Source organism: Pleurodeles waltl, chromosome 1_2 (genome assembly GCF_031143425.1).
Source record: "Pleurodeles waltl isolate 20211129_DDA chromosome 1_2, aPleWal1.hap1.20221129, whole genome shotgun sequence".
NCBI lineage: Eukaryota > Metazoa > Chordata > Amphibia > Caudata > Salamandridae > Pleurodeles > Pleurodeles waltl.
The window spans coordinates 539,219,086-539,239,841 of NC_090437.1; the positions used below are offsets into that span (position 1 = coordinate 539,219,086).

The 20,756-nt window shown below is 46.3% G+C and overlaps 1 long non-coding RNA gene across 1 annotated transcript in view; it reads right to left on the minus strand.

Moving 5' to 3' along the window:
- The window catches only part of LOC138301602 (uncharacterized), a 45,561-nt gene extending 26,778 nt beyond the window's left edge, over positions 1–18,783 (minus strand). Inside the window, exon 1 of the long non-coding RNA XR_011205113.1 lies at positions 18,463–18,783. This is a non-coding gene — a long non-coding RNA (uncharacterized lncRNA). The remainder of the gene's footprint in view (positions 1–18,462) is intronic.
- Between the last annotated feature and the right edge of the window lie 1,973 nt (positions 18,784–20,756).

Consider the following 20,756-nt stretch of genomic DNA (forward strand, 5'->3'; position numbering starts at 1 on the left):
CAGGCAGCGTGCACAGGAGTCCCACAGCACTGGGACAAAGAAGGTGCAAAGGAAAGCCCATGCAGCACTACACAAAGGGATCCCACACCACCGGAGAACCTCTGAGGAAGCAGGATAGAGTGCTGGGGGCCGGAGCTGCATGGTGCACAAAGAACCTCGTGGAAGGACACCAACAATCCTTGGCAACTGCAAAACATTGACTGGAGAAGCAAGCTCTTAACTCCACTAAACTTGAACAGTTAGGTGTCAGGACCGTCGGGATCACGTCAGTCCACCACCTGTGTTGCTGGATCCATGCACTTCATCAGGAGAGGGAACCTACGCTACTGGTCATTGCTGCAGAGTGGTGCCTGCTGAAGCAGGGAAGTGACTCCTTCACTTCAAGGGAGATTCCTTTGTTCTTATAGTGCAGGCTGAAGACAGGCAGTCCTCAGAGGAGGCATGACCTGGAAAAAATTGCTGTTCCTGGCAGGATCTAAAGATACAATGTTGCAGAAGTTGTCTTTGCTTCCTTGTTGCAGTTTGTAGAGTTCCTGGAGAGACCAGATGCAGTTTCTTTGGTAAGAAGGTGAAGTAAAGGATGCAGAGGATTCCCTATAAAGTCTTGCAATCCAAATCTGAAGAACCACCGAAGAGAGAGACCATAAATAGCCCTGAAAGGGGGATTGGTCAGCTGTACAGGTAAGAACCAATCAGGGGAGGGCTCTGATGTCACCTGCTGGCACTGGCCACTCAGCTGCTCCCAGAGTTCCCTGCCAACTTGGAATCCAAGATGGCAAAACCCAGGGACCGTCTGGAGGAGCTCTGAGCACCTCTCCTGGGGTGATGATGGACTGGGGAGTGTTCACTCCCCTTTTCTTTGTCCAGTTTCGTGCCAGAGCAGGGACTGGGAGTCCCTGAAGAGGTGTAGACTGGATTATGCAAGTAGGGCACCATCTGTGCCCTTCAAAACTTTTCCAGAGGCTCTGGAAGGTTACCCATCCCATGCCTGTAACATTTATTTCCAAAGGGAGAGGGTGTATCACCTCCCTCCCAAAGGAAATCCTTTGTTCTGCCTTCCTGGGCTTGAGCTGCTTGAGCAACAGGAAGGTAGAAACCTGTCTGAGAGGTGGCAGAAACTTAGTCTGCCTGGAAAACCTCAGAAGGCTGTAAAGGCGGTATTGGGGTCCTCTAAGGATCCCACAGAGTGCATGGAATCATACAACCAATGCTTGGAAAAGCCTTGGGGTATGATTACAACATGTCTGATACCATTGTGAAGCTGGTGGTGACCTATGTCCAGTGCACGCGTAAAATGTAGTCCCCACACTCACAAAGTCTGGGAAAATGGTCCTGGAGGCCGTGGGGGCACCTCTGCTAGTGCAGGCGTGCCCTCAGACACAGGTACTCTGCACCATACCTTCAGGGCTGGAAGGCCTGCAATTGGGGTGACTGATGAGTGACCTGGTGCAGTGTAACTGGCTGTGAAAGGGCGCATGCACTTTTCACACAGGCTGCAATGGCAGTCCTGTAGAAGCCTTTGCATGGGCTCCCTATGGGTGGCAAAAGAAATGCTGCAACCCATAGGGATCCCCTGGAACCCCAATGCCCTGGGTACCTAAGTATCATATACTAGGGACTTATAAGGGGGCACCAATATGCCAATTGTGGGTGAAATACTGGATTACCAGTATGCGATAACCATCATTTAAGGAAGAGAGCATAACTACTGGGGTCCAGGATCAGACACAGTCAAATACACTGACAAACAGGCCAAAAGTTGGGGTAACCATGCTAGACAAAGGGTACTTTCCTACAGTCACTACACCTGTGTCACAGATTTCCTTCTGAGTAAACTGTGACTCCAGCATGCAGGCGCTCAGCTAGTCCATTAACGTATTCTGAGCTTTCAATCCAATGGCACTGCACATCTATTGTAAACTTTCTAATATGAATTCCTGTAGCTCAACCTCTTCCCACTTGCCATCAGCCATTCTTTGTGCAGGCCTATGTAGAGACACTAAGCTTATTAAGTGACATTAATGTCTTGTGAGGATGGACTATAGTGATCGGCATCACTTCTCCCCAAATGTGAGACAAGGTATATGGTCCCAGGCAGTTCGAGGCTACTGGCCCTAACTATGACAAATGGAGCAATTTACCACTGGCCCCAGGGGACACTGTCCTATTCAACCCCAGATTTGCATAACCGCTCTTCAGCAAGTGACTCTCTCCATTAGTACGCCAGAGCAGTTTCAATAGCCGAAAAACACACAAAAGGTGATCAGAGGAATACTTGCAAACAGTCTAACCACAAACATGGGGTAGTGTTTCAACCAATTGCTTTTTTGCCCACTACGCCACCTCAGATTAGACACATTCAAATGCAAATCAGTCTTGATCTTGCTCCAATAGGAACAGCCCAGCCAAAAACTGCCAAGCCAGGTCCTGAGCCTGTATCAGCCTATGTTCGCCACTTCAGTCAGGTTTAGCTTGATTCCAATGGTAAAGTGAACACTGGACCCATGTCTGGGCATACCCTTGACCATGCAGGGCATTTAATTAAATACACATGATGGGAGGAAGCCTTACAAATAGTCTACCCACTAGCGATTGTTACCCTGAGCAATTTCCAGTGGTTAGACTATGGGCAAGCATTCGTCCCATCACTTTTTGTGTGTTTGATGACCAATGAAAACAAAGGTTCTAGCTTCTAGCCAGATGTCGTGCTTGGACAGCTTTAGGAACACTGCAACCTATGTCCAATATTAGCCTAAGGGAGTGAGCACAGAATCAGGTTCAAAAGCTCGTGACCATTTATTGTTTAGCGGGCAGAAAATCGACTTCGGAACTTTAGAGTGAGCATCAGTCTATACCCAAGGAGCATGCAGTCCACCCAGCATCAGTTTTCTCAGTCTTATAAAGATATTCTGCAAGAGGTTAATAGTTTACCTTGCTACACTTCGAAGTCAAATGTAACTTTTTCTTCGCACAGTAATGATTCGCATTTCATATGGTGGTAGTATGATTTTTTAAAGAAAACCTCAACAGACCCCTTGCAAAGCATAAGATGCTTACGCAGATCTTGAACAAGCATTACGTATTTTTAAGGCTAGAGCGTCTGCTGCACAGTGTCTATTGTCTACACCCAATTAACTGAAGTCAACTATCTCCCTGGTGAACAGCTGGAGGATTAGAGTAGGTCTCTCTTCCAAGTTTAGCAGAAGTTAATTTAAATTAGTAAAAATGTTAAACGACCCTAAAACCACTTACTGAGCATTTATCATGTGTGTTGTAGGCATTCAATTATCTCGAAAGCGAAGCCTTCTAGTGTGTTTCTTCGCTTCAATTCAATCATACAATTTAAATGTTTCTAAGGTGATGATGAACAACTACTATTAACTTTAAAAATGCGATGGAATTATTCTAACCGACGAGTGTGAAGCTGCATTTTTCAAAATACATTTTTTTCATCACGTGCTCAAAAACTACTATTCAGAAGCACTTAATTTTTGAAAAACCTTTTTAACATCGGTTTATTACTTGTCCAGCAGGAAACAAGAAATAGCCACTCTTCGGAAAAAAGTATTGCATGTGGAATCTATTTTGGTGACTGCGTGCACCTAAAGCATAACGTCCACATTGCATCGTTTACCAAATTAGCAATGCATCAGGATTAATTACCATCAAGTTTGAAAACAGCCCTGATTTAGCCCTTACTGACAAACCCTTCTCTCTTGCCAAGTGACTCTACCAACTTTCGCCTATTGCTGCTACAGCTGAGCAAGACACCACTGAAAAAGCGTTCAGACAGTTCCAAGTCTTTATTGAAGGCAACCAAGTGTTGCAGCCTTTCGAGGCACGCTTCAAGCCTGCCCACAGTACAGAACTGGTGGTGATTGTAGTTCTGGATGATTTAGTGAGAGTGGTGGATAAAGGTGATGTCGTGGTGCTGGTTCTCATAGATCTCTCTGCTGCTTTTGACACCAAAAAACACTCAATTTTCACTGCCACATTTTAGGAAATATTTTATTGTACTTCAGTGAGAAAATACTTTTCTGCCTGAGGGGGAACAAACCATTATCTTCAACCTTTTTAATCTGACTTAGAAAATCCAGCTGTAGTGTTCACCAGGGGCTCTGTTTAATTAGCACTATTACATAATATGTACATGTTGTCACTGTTGCAGCTGTTACAGTCCCTGCATTTCAAAAGCTGTTTATTGATGACATCCAACTCATCCTTGAACTTACCCCCTTAAACACCCCAAGGTAACAACTCTGATGCATCAAAGGAATGTGACACATGCCTTAGCTATTGTGTGATGGTGGATCTCATCTAACTTCCTGAAGCTTAACCCATAAAAGTTGGAGCTACCCATCACTAGAAATAACCACAATAACTATAAACCAGAGGTCTGATCTGAAAGCATGGCTCATAACTCCCCTTCAGCCTTGCTCCCCTTTGCTTGGACAATCACCATCCATCCACAATCTTTGCAATCATGTTGATGTAGCAAAATAGCAAAGGCGACCAGCAGCTGCTTTTTCCAGATGTTAGAAATTGGGTTGCTGGTTGGTAGATGTATGCACCCTGTCTAAGCAAGAACCACAATCCTAGTGAGGAGAAGTCAGATACATACCATAAGTTAACTTGTGCTTACCCTCTGGTCGATTGGCACAGAGGAGTCAGACTTAAATTAAGAGGCAATGTGTAAAATATTTGGCAACACTTCAAAGAGTAACACAGGGTAAACACTACTAAAAAACCCCACACCAAGTTAGAAAAATAGATTATATTTGTATAAATAAAATAACACATAAATGACAAGGATTCAACAAGTAGGAGTCGATATATGAATTTTAGAGAACAAATGTGAGTAGCGTTCAGAAGAAATATATGCCTAATGGGTTATCTGTTTGTGCTGGATCATGGCAAAGTCCAGACTTCAGGCTGCCCATGATGGAGCACATGCCAGCTACAGGACATGCACAAGGCCCTCTGAGCAACAGTACTTTAACCCTTGTGCAGCACAAGATGAATCGAGGATCCCACGCAGTTCGGGTGTTGCACCGGTTTTCTCTACGCAACGGCGGTAATGTGTCAGTTCTGAGCACGATGTGTGTGGTTCTGATGTGGGGGTTCTGATCAGCAAAACAGTGGTGATGCGCAGGTTCTGGCAGATGCAGCACCACATCCTCACTTTGAAGGGCCCAGGACTGGGTTGGCACCACTTGTTAGATCAATACTTGTAGCATGCAAAGTCCAGGCGCCAGTTGTATATGGAAGAGAAGTCTTTGATGTCCCTGACACTTCAGAACAGGAGACAAGTCAGCAGGCCCTTGGAGTCACTTTGGTTCTGGGGATGTAGCAATGCTTTTCAAGCCCTTTTCACTCTCGGACAAGAAGGGCAGTAGACAGCAGGGCAGGCACAGCAGAGCAGGAGTCCATCCGGATGTTGTTGGTCTCTCAGTCACACCTAAGCTCCCTTTGTGTGTGGCTATCTGGGGGTAATGCACTAGAGCCAAACTGTCACTCACTCAGATGTGTATTCAGAGACAGGTAGAAGGCACCACAGGCCAGATGTAGGTAAGTTGGGTTTTGCGACTCGCAAATTGCGAGTCAGAGCGACTCGCAATTTGCGAGTCGCAAAACCCTATGCACAACAGTCTCCCTGACACTGTTTGCGACTCGCAAGGGGGTTGCAAATGCCCACCTCATGAATATTCATGAGGTGGGTCGCAATTTGCGACCCCCTTGAGACTCGCCCCCTTGAGACTCGCTGGAGACAGCAGACCACCATGTCTGTGACTGCTTTTAAATAAAGGTTTTTTTTTTTTTTTTTTGTAATGCAGCCCGTTTTCCTTAAAGGAAAACAAGATGCATTACAAAACTAATAAATGAAACGTTTTCGTTTAATTTTTTCAGGCCTGCTCTGGGAAAATGTTTTTAATGCCATTCACAAAGGGGAAGGGGTCCCATACGGACCCCTTCCATTTTGCGAATGGGTTAGCACGCATTTGAAATGGGTGCTAACTGTGATTGGTTTGCGACCGCGTTCGCGGTCACAAAGCAATCCTGCTTTGCACTGCGACTCGCAATTAGGAAGGGGACACCCCTTCCTAATTGTGACTCGCAAACCCGTTTTGCGATTCGGTAACCAGGTTACCGAATCGCAAAACGGGTTTTGTGCATTGCAAAGTGAAGTTTGCATGTCGCAAACAGCTAAATTTGCTGTTTGCGACATGCAAATTGTTTCCTACATCTGTCCCTAGCTGATTTAAGGTAAGAAAATGCCAACTTTCTTAAAGTGGTATTTTCAGAATTACAATTTAAAGTCCAATTTCACCATACGTTTTGATGTTAAATTGTGATTACAGAGACACCAAACTTGGGGGTCCCATCTCTTTCCCATTGAAAATTACACTTATAAAATGTAACAAAGCAATCCCAATGTTAACCCCCAGATAGACCTTGCAACAGAGAAAAACAAATGTAATAATTTTTCACTACCTGGACGTTTTCAAAGTAAACTTTCAACTTTTTAAATACACTGCATCCTGCCCTTTGGGCTGTCCAGGGCCTAATTTAAGGGTAACATTTAAAATGAAGGTTTTGTCCTGGCAGGAGGGTTAACTTGCTAAATTGACATGGCAGCTTAAAACTGCACTCACAGGGTCTACAATGGCAGGTCTGAGTCATGTTTAAAGGGCTATTGAAGTGGGTGGTATGATCAGTTCTGCAGGGCCACCAGTTGCTTTTAATTTACAGGCCTTGGGCACAGGTAGTGAACTTTACTAGGGACTTATAAGTAAATTAAATATGTGAATTGTGGTTAAACCAATGCTACCATGTTTTAAGCAGAGTGCACATGCGCTTTAGCCCTAGTTATCAGTTTTAAAGTGCCCAGAGTCGTAAAGAAAACAAAAACAAGGTCAGCAAAACAGGAGGTCAGAAGGCAAAATAGCTTGAAACCACACCAACGATGCCAAGCCTAACACATGTCTTGCACAGCTGAAAGTAGGGAGAGCTACCCAACCCCTTGAGAGTTCTCTTCACTATGATTGAAGTACCTAGGGAGACCATCAACACTGGAATAGTCTGTTCTAGCATGGTGTTCTACCATAAGGTCCATTCCCTGTAGGTAGATGGACCACCTTAATAGTTTGGGATTTTCACTGCACATCTGCATTAACCATGAGGGTCTGAGGTCTGAGGTCTGTCGGAAGTGAGTACCAAACAGGTGTAGTCTCAGCTTCTTCAGATCCCAGACCACAGCAAAGGCTTCCCTTTCTTTTGCACTCCCTCTCTACTCCCTGGGAAGTAGCCTTCTACTGAATAAGGCTACAGGCTGATCCAGGCCCTCTTCGTTTTGCTGTGAGAACATGGCCCCTGCCATGCTCTGAGGCATCTGTCTGTACAATTAATTTGTGGGAGAAGTCAGGAGCCTAGACCATGGGTGCTGTGCACATAGCCTCCTTCAGGGTGTCAAAAGCATTCTGGCATGCCTCTGTACAGATTACCTAACATAGCCGCTTCCTGGAAGTCAGCTCTGCCAAGGGGGGAACCTGTCATAGCCAGTGAGGCCTAGGAAGGTTTTCACCTCTGTCTGGGCCTTGGGGGATTCTCAAGCCAGAATGGTTTCATTTTTGGCCTGCAGAGGCTGCACTTTGCACCATCCTACTTGGTGACCAAAGTAGACCACCGAGCCCTGCCCTATCTGGCACTTACTGGCCTTGATAGTCAGGCCTCAACGCTGTAGAGCCTGAAGCACTTCTTAAGATGGCACAGGTCTTCATTCCAGCTAGAACTGAAGACTGCAATGCCATCTAAGTAGACAGCACTGAAGTTCTCCATTCCACTTAGGACTGGGTTGACCCACCACTGGAAGGTGGAAGGGAGTTCTTCAACCCAAAATGGGGAGTACCCTTGGTGGTTAGAGAACACAGACCTCTCTTTGGCCTTCTAGGTCGAGGCAATCTGCCAGTACCCAGACGGTAAGTCAAACATGCGGAGGAAGTTGGCAGCTCCAAGACGATTCTTGAGCTCATCAGCTTGGGATCAAGTGTGCATCAGTCTTGATGATAACATTGGGACCACAGCAGTCAACACAGGATCTAAGTTCAGGAGTGACACCTGGAGGGTCAGCCTTGAGGATCAATACCACTGAGCTGGACCAATGGCTGTTTGAGGGCTCAAATACCCCTAATTCCAAGATCTTGGAGACCACCTCCTTTGTTCTGGCTCTCACCTTATTAGACAACTTGCAAATTCTGTTCTTCAAATGTGTTCTGTCCCCTGTATCAGTATCATGGGAACACCATGTAGTGAGCCCTGGTGTAAGGGAGCATTGAGAGGCAAACTGTCCACGCAACTGGCGGCAGTCTCCCTGTTGGTCTAGAGTCAGTGTTGGAGGGAGGCTGAGACACTCCACTGACCCCTCCTGCTCCATGGAAAATAGGAGGTTGGGGAGAGGTTCAATCTCCTCTTCAACGCCATCATCTGTAACTCAGCTCTCTCAAAGTGGAGCTTGCAGCGATTAACATGCTGGACCCACAAAGGGTTCCTAAGAGTTTTGAGGTCCATCAAGTAGGTAAAATCACTCTTGCTCTCTTCACCTCATAAAGCCCAGACAAGTGGTCTTGCAGAGCCCCCAGGCTCCAAGGACTTTATTGCCCACATTTTTGGGCTAGGCTGAAAATCAGCCAGAATGGCATTATGGTCATACCAGTGTTTCATGTGCTCCTGGCTGGCTTTCAGATTCTCATGTGTGAGCTTCCAGAAGCCCCCTGTTTGGTTGTGGAGGACCAGCATGTAGTTGGCGACATCCTGGGGGGCTTTCCTGAGAGCCTGCTCCCAGCCCTCCTTCACCAAACTGAGAGGCCCTCTTTAAGGGCATCTGTTCAAAAGTACAAAGGGGCTGAAGCCAACACCCTTCTGTGTTACCTCCCTGTAGGTGAACAACAGACGTGACAGGAGGACTTCCTACTTATGCCTAATAGGTTCGAGTAGACCGATAATCATGCCTTTTAGGGTTTGGATGAATCTTTCAACCAACCTATTGGTCTGGGGCTTGTAAGCAGTGGATAACTTGTAGGTTGCCCCATACTCCTTCCGCATGGCCTTTTCATGAACCCTGACATGAAGTTGGTACTCCAGTCAGATATCACCTTCTTGGAGAACCCCATGTGGGTAAAGATCCCCATTGGTGCCCTGGCCCCTGCAGAAATAGTCACGGTCCTTAGTGAGATAGCCTGACCCACCATGACCAGAGCAAATTTGTTGTCCATGGCTGTCTTGGGGTCCAGAGGCTTAATGACGTTGATACCTACCCGCTCAAATGGGATGCCAACAACAAGGAAATGTTGTAGGGGGCCTTGCACTTTCCCTCTGTCTTTCCATTCACCTGGCATATAGAACAGAACCTACAGAATGCATCTGAGGCCTTCCTCATTTAAGGCCATAAGAAATGGTTGACAAGCCTGTCAAAGGTCTTCTCTTGCCCAAAATGACCTGCCAGTGGTACATTGCAAGCCAGACCCAGTAGGAAGGACGTGTAGCACTGGGAGTACACCAACACATGGGTTGCATCAGTCTCAGGAGCCTTAGGCTCACTGTACAGGAGACCATTCTCCCAGTAAATTAGGTGTTTGCGAGAGACACCACAAGCTGCCTGGGTCTCAGCCTACTGCTGATGACCCACAGGAGGTGGATATTCCAATTGTGTCTTGCAGAACTTCTCCCTGGTGGAACACCCTTTCTGCTGACAGGTAGACACTCAGGCCGATTCTCCAGTTTGGCCCCGTCCTCTCCTATAGGCTCCGGGGCATCCCCCTCAGGGTCAGCACCTCCCGAACCATGGGAGTTTCAGGAGCTGGTTTCCCATGCCCCTTACCCTTTTTCTTTTTGGCAGGCTCATGGGCCGTTCTTCCACATTTCAGGGTCTTCTGAACACCGTCTCGTGCTGCCATGGACAGTGTAATCAGGCACACCTGTAGTGGATCCTGTGAGTTTTATTGTGATTCAGGAGGTTAGCTTAGCCTTTTGGCTTGTGCTCCATCACCTCGTGACTTATAAACTACTTTGTTTGCTCTGTTTTAGCCCATTTATTTTATTATTTCTTTTAAAATGGCTGCCATGTTTACAGTTATAGAAATGTTTTTGCACAATCAGTGCCACTCTGTGAATGTGCCACTATAAGCATCATAATCAAGTGATGTATGTAGGTATACACATCCTGTCCCCTTATCACTTATGGGTGACAGGAACATAATGTACACTTGTCGGGGACTGTTTACATTATTACCGCCACAAGTATGCCTCCTTGTCTATTGTTTTGGAACATTCCTGTGTCAGGGGTCCTATATGGTCTGTATAAATACACCTCACACAGACAGGAGTATTTGAGGGATTCCTACCAGATGTCATAAAGGCCAGCTATGCTTCACATTGCCTTGATGCAAATTCAGCCTTCTTGTCCCCACGGAGTCTGATCCACATCTCATTCCAAAGTAACAAGGTTTGGGGGGTGCTTCTCATGGACATGGTCTGGGCAGATTAGGTTCATCACACCTAACTCTCAACAGGCAACAGAATAGGTTCTCCATGATAGGAATTTTAAATTTCATATAATTACAAGATGGTGGGGGTCTTCATGTTCACCACTCTCATCTCTACAGTGCTTCTTTTATTATTCATTATCATAATCATTGCAGCTCACACATTTTATCATAGATTGCAGTCTTTTCAATAAACTTATTAAAAACTCTCCTGCATCTCCTTTATTGCCTGCGTGTGACCAAGACTTGTTGCTAACGTGAGGAAAGGGTAGCTTCTGTTCCACCACGACTCCCCTGATATGTCCCAATCTAAAGTCTTTGCGTAAAGCTGCCAGAAATCACAGTACTGTTTTGGATTTTGGTGAGGTACTGCTTGTGAGCAGGGAAGGTTGGGCCAACAGTTGTGACTTGTTGTAGGAGTGACTCAGTTGCCTGCAAACAAAAGTGCTGTCATCCCTAAATCAGCAGTCTTACCTAGGAGTGAGAGTCCTACTACGACACACCCACTCAGGTAACCCTAACATCTCCAAGTGGGACCTAAGTTCACATCCTTTCAGGTGGTTTGCTCCAGGTCATTGCCAAGCAGACAACCTGCAGGCATGGATGGACTCATAACAACCCTCAAAGAACCTGAGACCTTCCCCCATTCAAAGGGAAACAGAGCCACTGGGTAGTAGCTCTTAAAGGTGTCAGCTGCATCAACTTGGAGGAACATATTGGGGACTACCTACTCTGAGGACACCAGGTGCCACCTGAATGGTTGTCATACTGGCTCTAGTGTCTCTCAGAGACTCCACCATCTGCCCATTGATGCTCACTGCCCACTTGGAACAATTGGCATCCCCCTTGTAGTGCCTTTCTGGCTGTCACTCATAACACTTAGAGAGTGCCTTCCGTGCAGACCTACTGTCAGAGAACCATTTATTTTTCTTTTCAGAAAGGGGATGGAAGTCCTGCTGATCCTAAGTACTAGCCAGTAGTGTAAAGCACCCAGAGTCCTAAAGCTATCTAAAACAAGATCAGCAAAACTGGAGTCCAGAAGGCAAATATGTTATGGGAAACCAAAGCAAGGATTTCAAGTCTAACAGCTGATTAAACTGATGATAACTGATTTCACCTTTGTTCCATTCTTAACATTAAATACCTGTAGTTAATGACTTGATAGAATCACAATTGTATTACCTTAATTGGTCCATTACTTACCGTTAATAGCATTATTCCTAGTCCTACTCCCTCGCCTTCCTTAACCAATGAGGCTCCTTTGCCTCACCTAGACCCCTCCCCTCTCTTTTTAAAAGCGCCCCCCCATCCCCACCCACTCCTGTACAGAAACAAGCCAATGGAAACTCAGTTGTCCTGTACCGGGAGGGAGGGAGGGAACTGTAAGGAAGGCGAGGGAGTAGGACTAGGCGTAATGCCATTAACGGTAAATAATGGACACATTACTTCCTGTCCCTCCCTCGCCTTCCTTAAACAGTGAGATATAGCAAGAAAAACAGGAGACAGACAACTGAGTTGCAATGAAGAAAAAACAAATATAATCACAACCAGGTCATTCACAGTGAAAACCCTTATTTCTTCATAGACGACAAAACCCGGTGCCCCAAAACTGCCTCCAAACTGTCAGAGTCACCAGATCCTCGGGGTCTGCGCACCACTGAACAGCTCCAAGACTCTGATGGATAAATCACAGAGGTTAAGAGAGTTCAAGAGGGGAAGAGGGGATTAGGAAGGGAAACAGCTGGTAAGGAGACCTATCGTAAGAAAAAGGTTAGAACACACAATATGAAAATGATATCTCCTGAAATCAATACTAGACTATGATTCTAAGCATAGTCATTCTGAAAACATGAACAATCTAAGAATTAAGTTTAAAATGACTAAGTTTCAAGATGGCCGGATACCTGTAAGGGAATCAAGATGGATTAAATGAAAACTTTCTTATTCAAGTACTTTCCTTTGCATGAGAATCAGAAAAACGTTCTGACTAAATTTTAAACCAGTCATATAAATCCTTTTTTGAGAATGCATACTAGGACCATACAATATTGCATCTAGACACTCTGATCTTCTGTGTACTCTTAAAATGTTTCAACACAAATTGCGCATGAACAACAAAGTTAAAACACCATAAAACGAATCGCACGTCTTGCCGATTCTTAAGCCACCATGTAAATGTAAAAAAATGGTAGCACCAATAATTTACAAGATTAAATTATCATGAAACAAATCGCGTGTCTTGCCGATTCGCAAGTCACCTTGCAAATGTCACAAACACTCAAGCGCATATTTCACTTGCGCAAAGTACTCTGTCAAATCATAAAAGAATTAGGCCCAAGAACATGAGAGTTCTCGATAACGGCGTTGGAAGGCCAGCCCAACCACCGTCTTACCATCCAGAACAAGGATCTCCAAATGAAGAATGAAAGTCAGATGTCTGGAAGATCAAATAGGCCACTGGGACAGGAGCTCAGGAAGTAGCTGCTGCTCTGCACCGGGACCTCTGAATAGTGAGCACTTGGAGCTGGGCTGGCTCCTTTTTATATAGTCTTGGTCCAGCCCACAACCACACCCAGGCATGTTGCAGGGAAAGTCTCTAGAATGCCCTGGAAAGGGACCACACCCTAACACACTCTGAAAGCCTGCAGCAATACATTGCAAATGAACAGCATTTGTATGCACATTAAAAATAAGTTTTCAGGATTGAACTCTGCAATGCAAAAGGTTAAACAACAACATATCAGCACAATGCATAAATTACGTTGTTTTGAGAGTGCTGGGTTTTTGCATTCTAGTCGCCAATAGAGCGCACACTGCCCTGGTGTTGACACAAACACCCCAATTCAGCAATATGGTAGTGTTTCACAAAAGTGGATGGAGACGCCCAAGTAGCGGCTCTACAAATCTCCACTGCCGAAGCGCCCTGCAACTCAGCCACAGTAGGAGCCATAACCGCGCAGAACGTCCCTGAATCCCAGCAGGAGGTACCACCCCTTTCAAATCATAGGCCAACAGAACAATTGACAGGATCCAGCTTCTCAGGGACACAGTAGAGAGCTTCTCCACTTTCCTAGCAGGACCAAAATTCACAAACAAAGAAGAATCCCCCTTACAGAATGCAGTAACTGCCTGTAAATAACACAAGAAGCCCGTCGCACATCCAAAGCATGTAATCTGATATCCTCCTCCGATGAAGGGTCAGGACAAAAAGCAGGAAGAGTCACCTCATGTCGACCATGAAAAGCTGAATTAACCTTAGGGACAAAAGAGGGAACAGGAACCAGCACAACCCGATCAGGAAAAACTTGGCAAAAAGGAAAAGAACAGGATAAAGCACCCAAATCCCCCAAATGCATGGCCAAAGTAATAGCCACCAAAAAACAACTTTTCAACATCAAATGTTTTAAATCAATGCCCCCCAAAGGCTTGGAAGGAGGGTCCATCAACACATCCAACACCAACTGCAGATTCCAACCAGGGAAAGAATGCACCGGTTTCGGAAATAAATTCACCAGACCCTGAAAAAATGTAGGCATCAAGGGCCATATTTATACTTTTTGACGCTAAACTGCTCTAATGCAGTTTAGCGTCAAAAAAATTAGCGCCATCTAACGCCATTCTGAAGCGCCATGCGGGCGCCGTATTTATAGAATGGCGTTAGCCGGCGTTAGCCGACCGGCGCTGCCTGGTGTGCGTGGGAAAAAAACACGTACACCAGGCAGCGCCGGCGTAGGGGAAAATGGCGTATGGGCGTCTCAAAATGGGGCAAGTCAGGTTGAGTCCAAAAAATCGCCTTAACCTGATTTGCGCCATTTTTTTACGACGCCCATCCCCCATTAACATGACTCCTGTCTTAGCAAAGACAGGAGTCATGCCCCCTTGCCCAATGGCCATGCCCAGGGGACTTCTGTCCCCTGGGCATGGTCATTGGGCATAGTGGCATGTAGGGGGGCACAAATCAGGCCCCCCGATGCCACAAAAAATAAAATAAAAAATACTTACCTTAATGTCCCTGGGGTGGGTCCCTCCATCCTTGGGTGTCCTCCTGGGGTGGGCAAGGGTGGCAGGGGGTGTCCCTGGGGGCAGGGGAGGGCACCTCTGGGCTCATTCTGAGCCCACAGGTCCCTTAACGCCTGCCCTGACCCAGGCTTTAAAATCCGGCGCAAATGCGGGGTTTTTTGGCCCGCCCACTCCCGGGCGTGATTTTTGCCCGGGAGTATAAATACCACGCACATGCCTGGGAGTCATTTTTTTAGACGGGAACGCCTACCTTGCATCTCATTAATGCAAGGAAGGTGTTCACGCAAAAAAATGACGCTAACTCCATGGACTTTGGCGCTAGACGCGTCTAACGCCAAAGTATAAATATGGAGTTAGTTTTGCGTCGAAATTGCGTCAAAAAAAACAACGCAATTTCGGCGCAAATGGAGTATAAATATGCCCCCAAATGACCTTCATCTTCCAGATTATGCGAAGAACTCCGAAAAGCTTGGATCGCCGCCCATCGAACACATAGCGTAGCCACCGACAATCCCATACGTGCCCCATCCTGCAAAAACTGCATGATCACAAACACAGAAACAACCATAGGGTCAATATGCTGTCGCAAACACCATGAGGAGAAAACCTTCCACTGACATCCATTGGAATGCAACGTGGATTTACGCCTAGCAGCCTGCAAAGTCAAAGCCAAAGGACCAGGAACCCCCCAGTCCCATCAAACCCCGCCGTTCAACCTCCAAGCCGTCAAATGCAGTCCCTGCAAGGATCCCTGGGAGAGACAAGGAAACACCAGCGGAGAGGGATGAAGAGGAAGAACCCACTCAATCCCGAAGGTCAACCTCTGAAGCAGAGAAAACCAATTTGTACATGGCCACATGGGAGTGATCAAAATCACCTGAGCCCCCACCTGCCGTACCCTGACAAGAAAGGATCAGATCAACTGAAAAGGAGGGAATGCATAAAGAAGACCCTGCGGCCACGGACATGTCATCCACTGCCCAGACCTGAGGACACCGATACTGGGAGCAGAACATCCCCACCTTCACGTTTTCCGGAGATGCAAACAAGTCCACAACTGGACGACCCAGTTTCCGAACCAGACAACGGAATAGAGACACCCGAAGGGAGAACTCCCGGGAGGAAGGAATGACCCTGCTCAATTGATCTGCCAGAACATTGTCTGACTACTGAATGTACGTGGCCCGAAGAGACAGAACAGAATGCTGGGCCCACAAAAAAGTCACCTGAGCAACTAGATTCAGAGAGTGGGATCTGGTCCCTCCCTGCCTGTTGATATAGGACTTGGCCACCAAGTTGTCCGTCTGCACCAACACTGTCTCCCCTCGCAAGAGCGCCTGAAAATGCACCAGAGCTAGCCGGACCACAGTCATCTTCCTCCAATTCAATGACCTCTACGATTCTCTCAGGGACCAAAACCCCTGAACCTGCCCCGACTCCAGGCATGCCCCCTACCCTGAGAGACTGGCATCAGTCATTAACACCACAGGCATCGGTGGAGACAAAGGAACCCCAATCTGTAGAGGAGCCGGCACCATTCACCAACCCAACTCCCTGCAAATGAAATTTGACACAGGAATGCGAGTCCACAGAGTGCAAGGATCCGGAGACCATTGGGATAGCAACCAATTTACCAGACAAAGAAGATTAAAACTCGCCCAAGGAACCAAGAAGATCACTGAAGCCAAGTGACCCTGCAGCCGTAACCACTGAAGCGCCCTTGGAGCCACTTGAGACAGCACAGCTGTCACCTGAGCCTGAAGACCCTTCCATCTCCTGTCTGACACAGTCACTAACCCCGCAGAGTCAGAAATCGAGCCCCGATAAAGCAGGTCCTGGGAAGGCACCAAATCTGATTTCCCCCTATTGATTAAGAAACCGTGACCCTGTAGGACCCACAAGACCCTTTCCACATAAAACCTCATGAGATCTTCATCTGGAACCTGAATCAATAGATCGTTCAGGTAAGGATGTACAAACACCCCTTCCCCATGCAGAAGCACCACGAGAGGAGCCAGCACTTTCGTGAAGACCCTGGGAGCTGACTTCAGGCCAAAAGGAAGAACACAAAACTGAAAATGGTCTGGACCTATTGCAAAGCGCAGAAACCTTTGAGAAGGCACTGCGACAGGCACATGGAGTTAAGCATCCTGAAGATCCAGAGATCCCAAAAAATCCCCTGGCAAAATGAGAGGAAGAATATCGTGAATGGACAACATCCGGAAGTGCAGTCTTGATTCAAGAATTCACCCATTTGAGATACGAAACAGGACGGAAACCCCCTGTCATTTTTGGAACAAGGAACAGAAAAGAATAAGTCCCCTTTCTCCATTCCTCCACTGGAACCCTGCAAATGGCCCCTTTTGACAGCAAGGACGGACTCCCTCCACCAAAGCCTCCCGCCTGCCTTCTTTCACAGGGAAAAGAGTCGGACGAACCCCAGTGTCTGGAGGATCAAGATCGAACTCTATAGAGTATCCATGTTCCACAATGTTCAGGACCCACTGATCGGTGACATCCTTTCTCCTTTCGGACAGCAAATGTCTCAGCCTTCCTCCCACCGGCCATTCTCCACAACCTTCATTGTCAGGAACCCTTCTTAGCAGCCCCTTTCTCCGGAGGAACAGACCTCTTAGGAGAAAACCTAGGCTGAAATCTACACTTCCTGAAAGACGAGGACTGAGGAACAAACTTTGGAGAGGACCTGGAGTGCAACTTCCACCCTTTGCCAGATGTGGAGCTTCCTTTATAAGGTAATGCATGCTTGCGGTCCTTAAAGGCCTTAGAGATCATTGCAGGCAATTGAACCCCAAACAGAGCCTGACCTTCAAAAGGAAGTCTTAGGAGAGCCGCTTTCTCCCCAGGATCAGCCTTCCACTGTTGCAACCAGAGACCTGCGTGCCCCAATCACTGCCCCAGAAGCCATAGCCAAAGAGTGGATAGTATCCGAAAACAAATCTGCCAATAATCGGGCCTGTTGTTCCATCACGGACAGTAATTCAGAACATTCCTGAACCAAGGACTGCGCTGAATAAGCCAACAAAATACCAGCCCGAAGAGTCAAATTTCCAACAGAAAAGGCCCTCTTCAAACCAGAGTCCACCTTCTGATCGGTGGCATCAGAAAGGGTACAGTGTTCCGGATTGAGAGCCGTTTTACCAATCAAGGTGGCCAGAATGGAATCTAAAAGCACAGAACGAGGCAGTGCATCCTGTCCTTCCAGCAAATACAATTTTTGCAGAAAATGTGGAACCTGGGCTTTGTCCACCTCCTTCCATTCCCTGAAAATCATGTCCTTAACAGGCCCCAGGAAAGGCATAGCAAACCGAGAAGGAGTCACATATTGAGGAAATGGGGTAGAATCCTCCCCTGCAGGTTGAAAAGCAGGAAAACCCAATTTGTCATGGACGTGAGCCAGAATACTCCATATTTCCTCACCGGACACATATTTTCCCCCATAAGACGTAGAAGGACCATCCCCCTCCGACGAAGAGGAACCAGAAGCCTCCATGGAGGTGGTAGCAGCAGAGGGACGAACTGCACGAACAGGCCCAGCCTGGAGAGCCCTGGAAACTGCCACCTCAATCTTGTCCTGAACTTCCTCACAAGGCATAAGAGGAGAGAACCAGCCATATCAGTCCTGTCCACTCTACTAGACTGCAATGGCACCGGAACCCCCTCGTCCTCAGAAGAGGAAGAATGAGAAATCACTCTCCTGCGTTTTGCACCCTTCTTCGACATGATGACACAAAACAAATAACCCAAAACCACCCTCCCAGGCTTAAAAAGGCCAAAAACGGCCTTTCTGATCACCAATCACAATTTGACTCCTAGCAGGCCCCCCAATCAGGATAATCAATGACAAATATAAAAAAAAAAACGCAGGCCCAAAGGCCCACCTTACCCCAGAAACTGCAGAAACATGCTGCCGGGCAATCAAAGTGCTCTGTGACACCTTCAACCCGGAAGCACAGCCCCAGCCACAGCAGAGGCGTCCGACCGCATCAGATGACGTTGCAGGAAACCACAGAGAGGCAGCTCCACACGCCTCCAACAAGCCGGTTGCCGAGCGAGGGAAAGGCGGCACCAGAGGCACCGTGACCAGTGCTGAGAAAGAGTGCGACGCCCCCCTCAGCCACGCCAAGGAGGAGAGAAGAGGTAAGTCTCGCCAGGTAAGGAGACAAAAGAAAACAGGAGTGGGTGGGGGCGGGGGCCTCTTTTAAAAAGAGAGGGGAGGGGTCTAGGTGAGGCAAAGGAGACTCATTGGTTAAGGAAGGCGAGGGGGGGACAGATGGTAATTCATCTTACCATGGTCTCCTAGAAAAACTGATAAGAAGGCTGGGAGTGGTTCGGTACGCTTTAGGGGTGAGAGGAAAAAAATGTTTTCTCACCAGTTTTGAAATCTTTGCATTGGCTTCCTCTTAGAGAAAGTGTCTTGTTTAAGTCTTATGTTATCCCACAGAGGGCAATCCATCAAGACTCCCCTGATTTTACCATGGCAATATTTACACATTAAAGGCTACAACATGTTTTGTGATTTACTAACCAATGGTCGCTGTAAATCCCATGAACCAAGGCCTTAAGTGTTGCCAAAAGAACTTTTTCCATAGCCCCAGCGAGATCCTTGAATTACCTTCCATTGGATCTATCCGTTTATCCTCACCGGCAGCTTTTTCACAAGAAACTAAAAACCCTACTAATTGATCGATAATTAGGTCTGGGTAGCTTTTATCTATTTTATTGATGTTCCCATATCTACGTGTTTATACAGCTGTGTTGCTTTACCAATGGCAGCAATAATAATATGGTAAATGTTGTGCTCTAAAAATTGAAAAATAAATAACATAACATAAAGTAAAATACCAGTGCAGCATAACTGTAAATACAATAATACAATGGAAAGGAGAATAGCATTCTCAGAGCTAAACTCGACTGGGCAATTACCCTCGAATAAGGTAATGAGAAACCGTGAAAAATCTTACTAAACATTGTTGGTTAACCAAGCATCTGCCACACAGTGATCTCTCTATGTATCCGTGCATTCCCTCTATTGATGTCATGCCCTACATCTCTCCAATAGTTTTGTTTATCTTGGAATTCTAAATCAAAGCGAAGGAAGTATTCAATAGTGATCACTTGAATTGAACTTTTTTCAGACCTAGGGCCTGATTTATGGAAAGTTATCGTCACCTTGGCGTAATTTTTTGACGCAAAAGCGGCCCAAATTTACAAAATGTAATTATATTTTGTAAGTTTGCGCTGCTTTGCGTCACAAAATGATGCAAAGGCAACACTAACTTTTCATAAATCAGGCACCTAGTGTTACCCATAGTGTACAGCTTCAAGAGAGTGTAAAGTGGGCATTCAACGAATATGAAAGATATCATATTACAGAGGTGGGTCACAAAGATTCATGAATAGATAGTCCAAGACACGCTACCCTTTTAGAATGAATGAAGTGCAGTTATTATAACACCCCATGGTGTGTGGCGCATACATGTCAGACGAGAGAGCTGCTCTATCAAGTCTCCACACCGGTTCAAAGACATGTAAAGCAATGCATACTGGTACCAGGTCCTTATATTGTATTTACTGTCCATGGAGAAACTTTTCCCATTGAAAACTAACCCCAACAGTAACACAAACAGTGTTTTGTGCTGTTTTGAGTCAAAGGGTGTCACATGGGTGGTACATGGGCATTTCCAAACTACCATCCATGGTTTTTGACGCAGAGCCCTATCTACTAAAATTGGTAGACGGAGATTTGAGCTAAAAAAGAACACCTTCTTAAGGCAGACTTTAGCAAGGAGCAATGTTTTTATTCCTCCTTATTCTTCCCATATAGCATGTACATGTGCAGTATTGTACAGCACACATCCAATATGTGAAAAGTTTTAAAGTTAGTCTTGTGACAGTATTTTCTACCGGGAGGGTACCCTTACTGTAACTTTGCTGTACACAATGGTGCAAAGATGTGTGTGTGGTGCTCAGAGGCCTGTTTTGGGAAAGAGAGTAGCAACAACATATTTGCATCATGATCTGCAATGACTCTCCTAGCACAACACAGCACAGCAACTTTGAATGTTGAGCAGCATTGCATTACTTTTTAATAAATATGCCCCACGTTATCTTGATCGTAAAGTGTACTTAAGCTTCTGCAATTGATGTACTATCAATTACATTAAATGACAGGGGTAG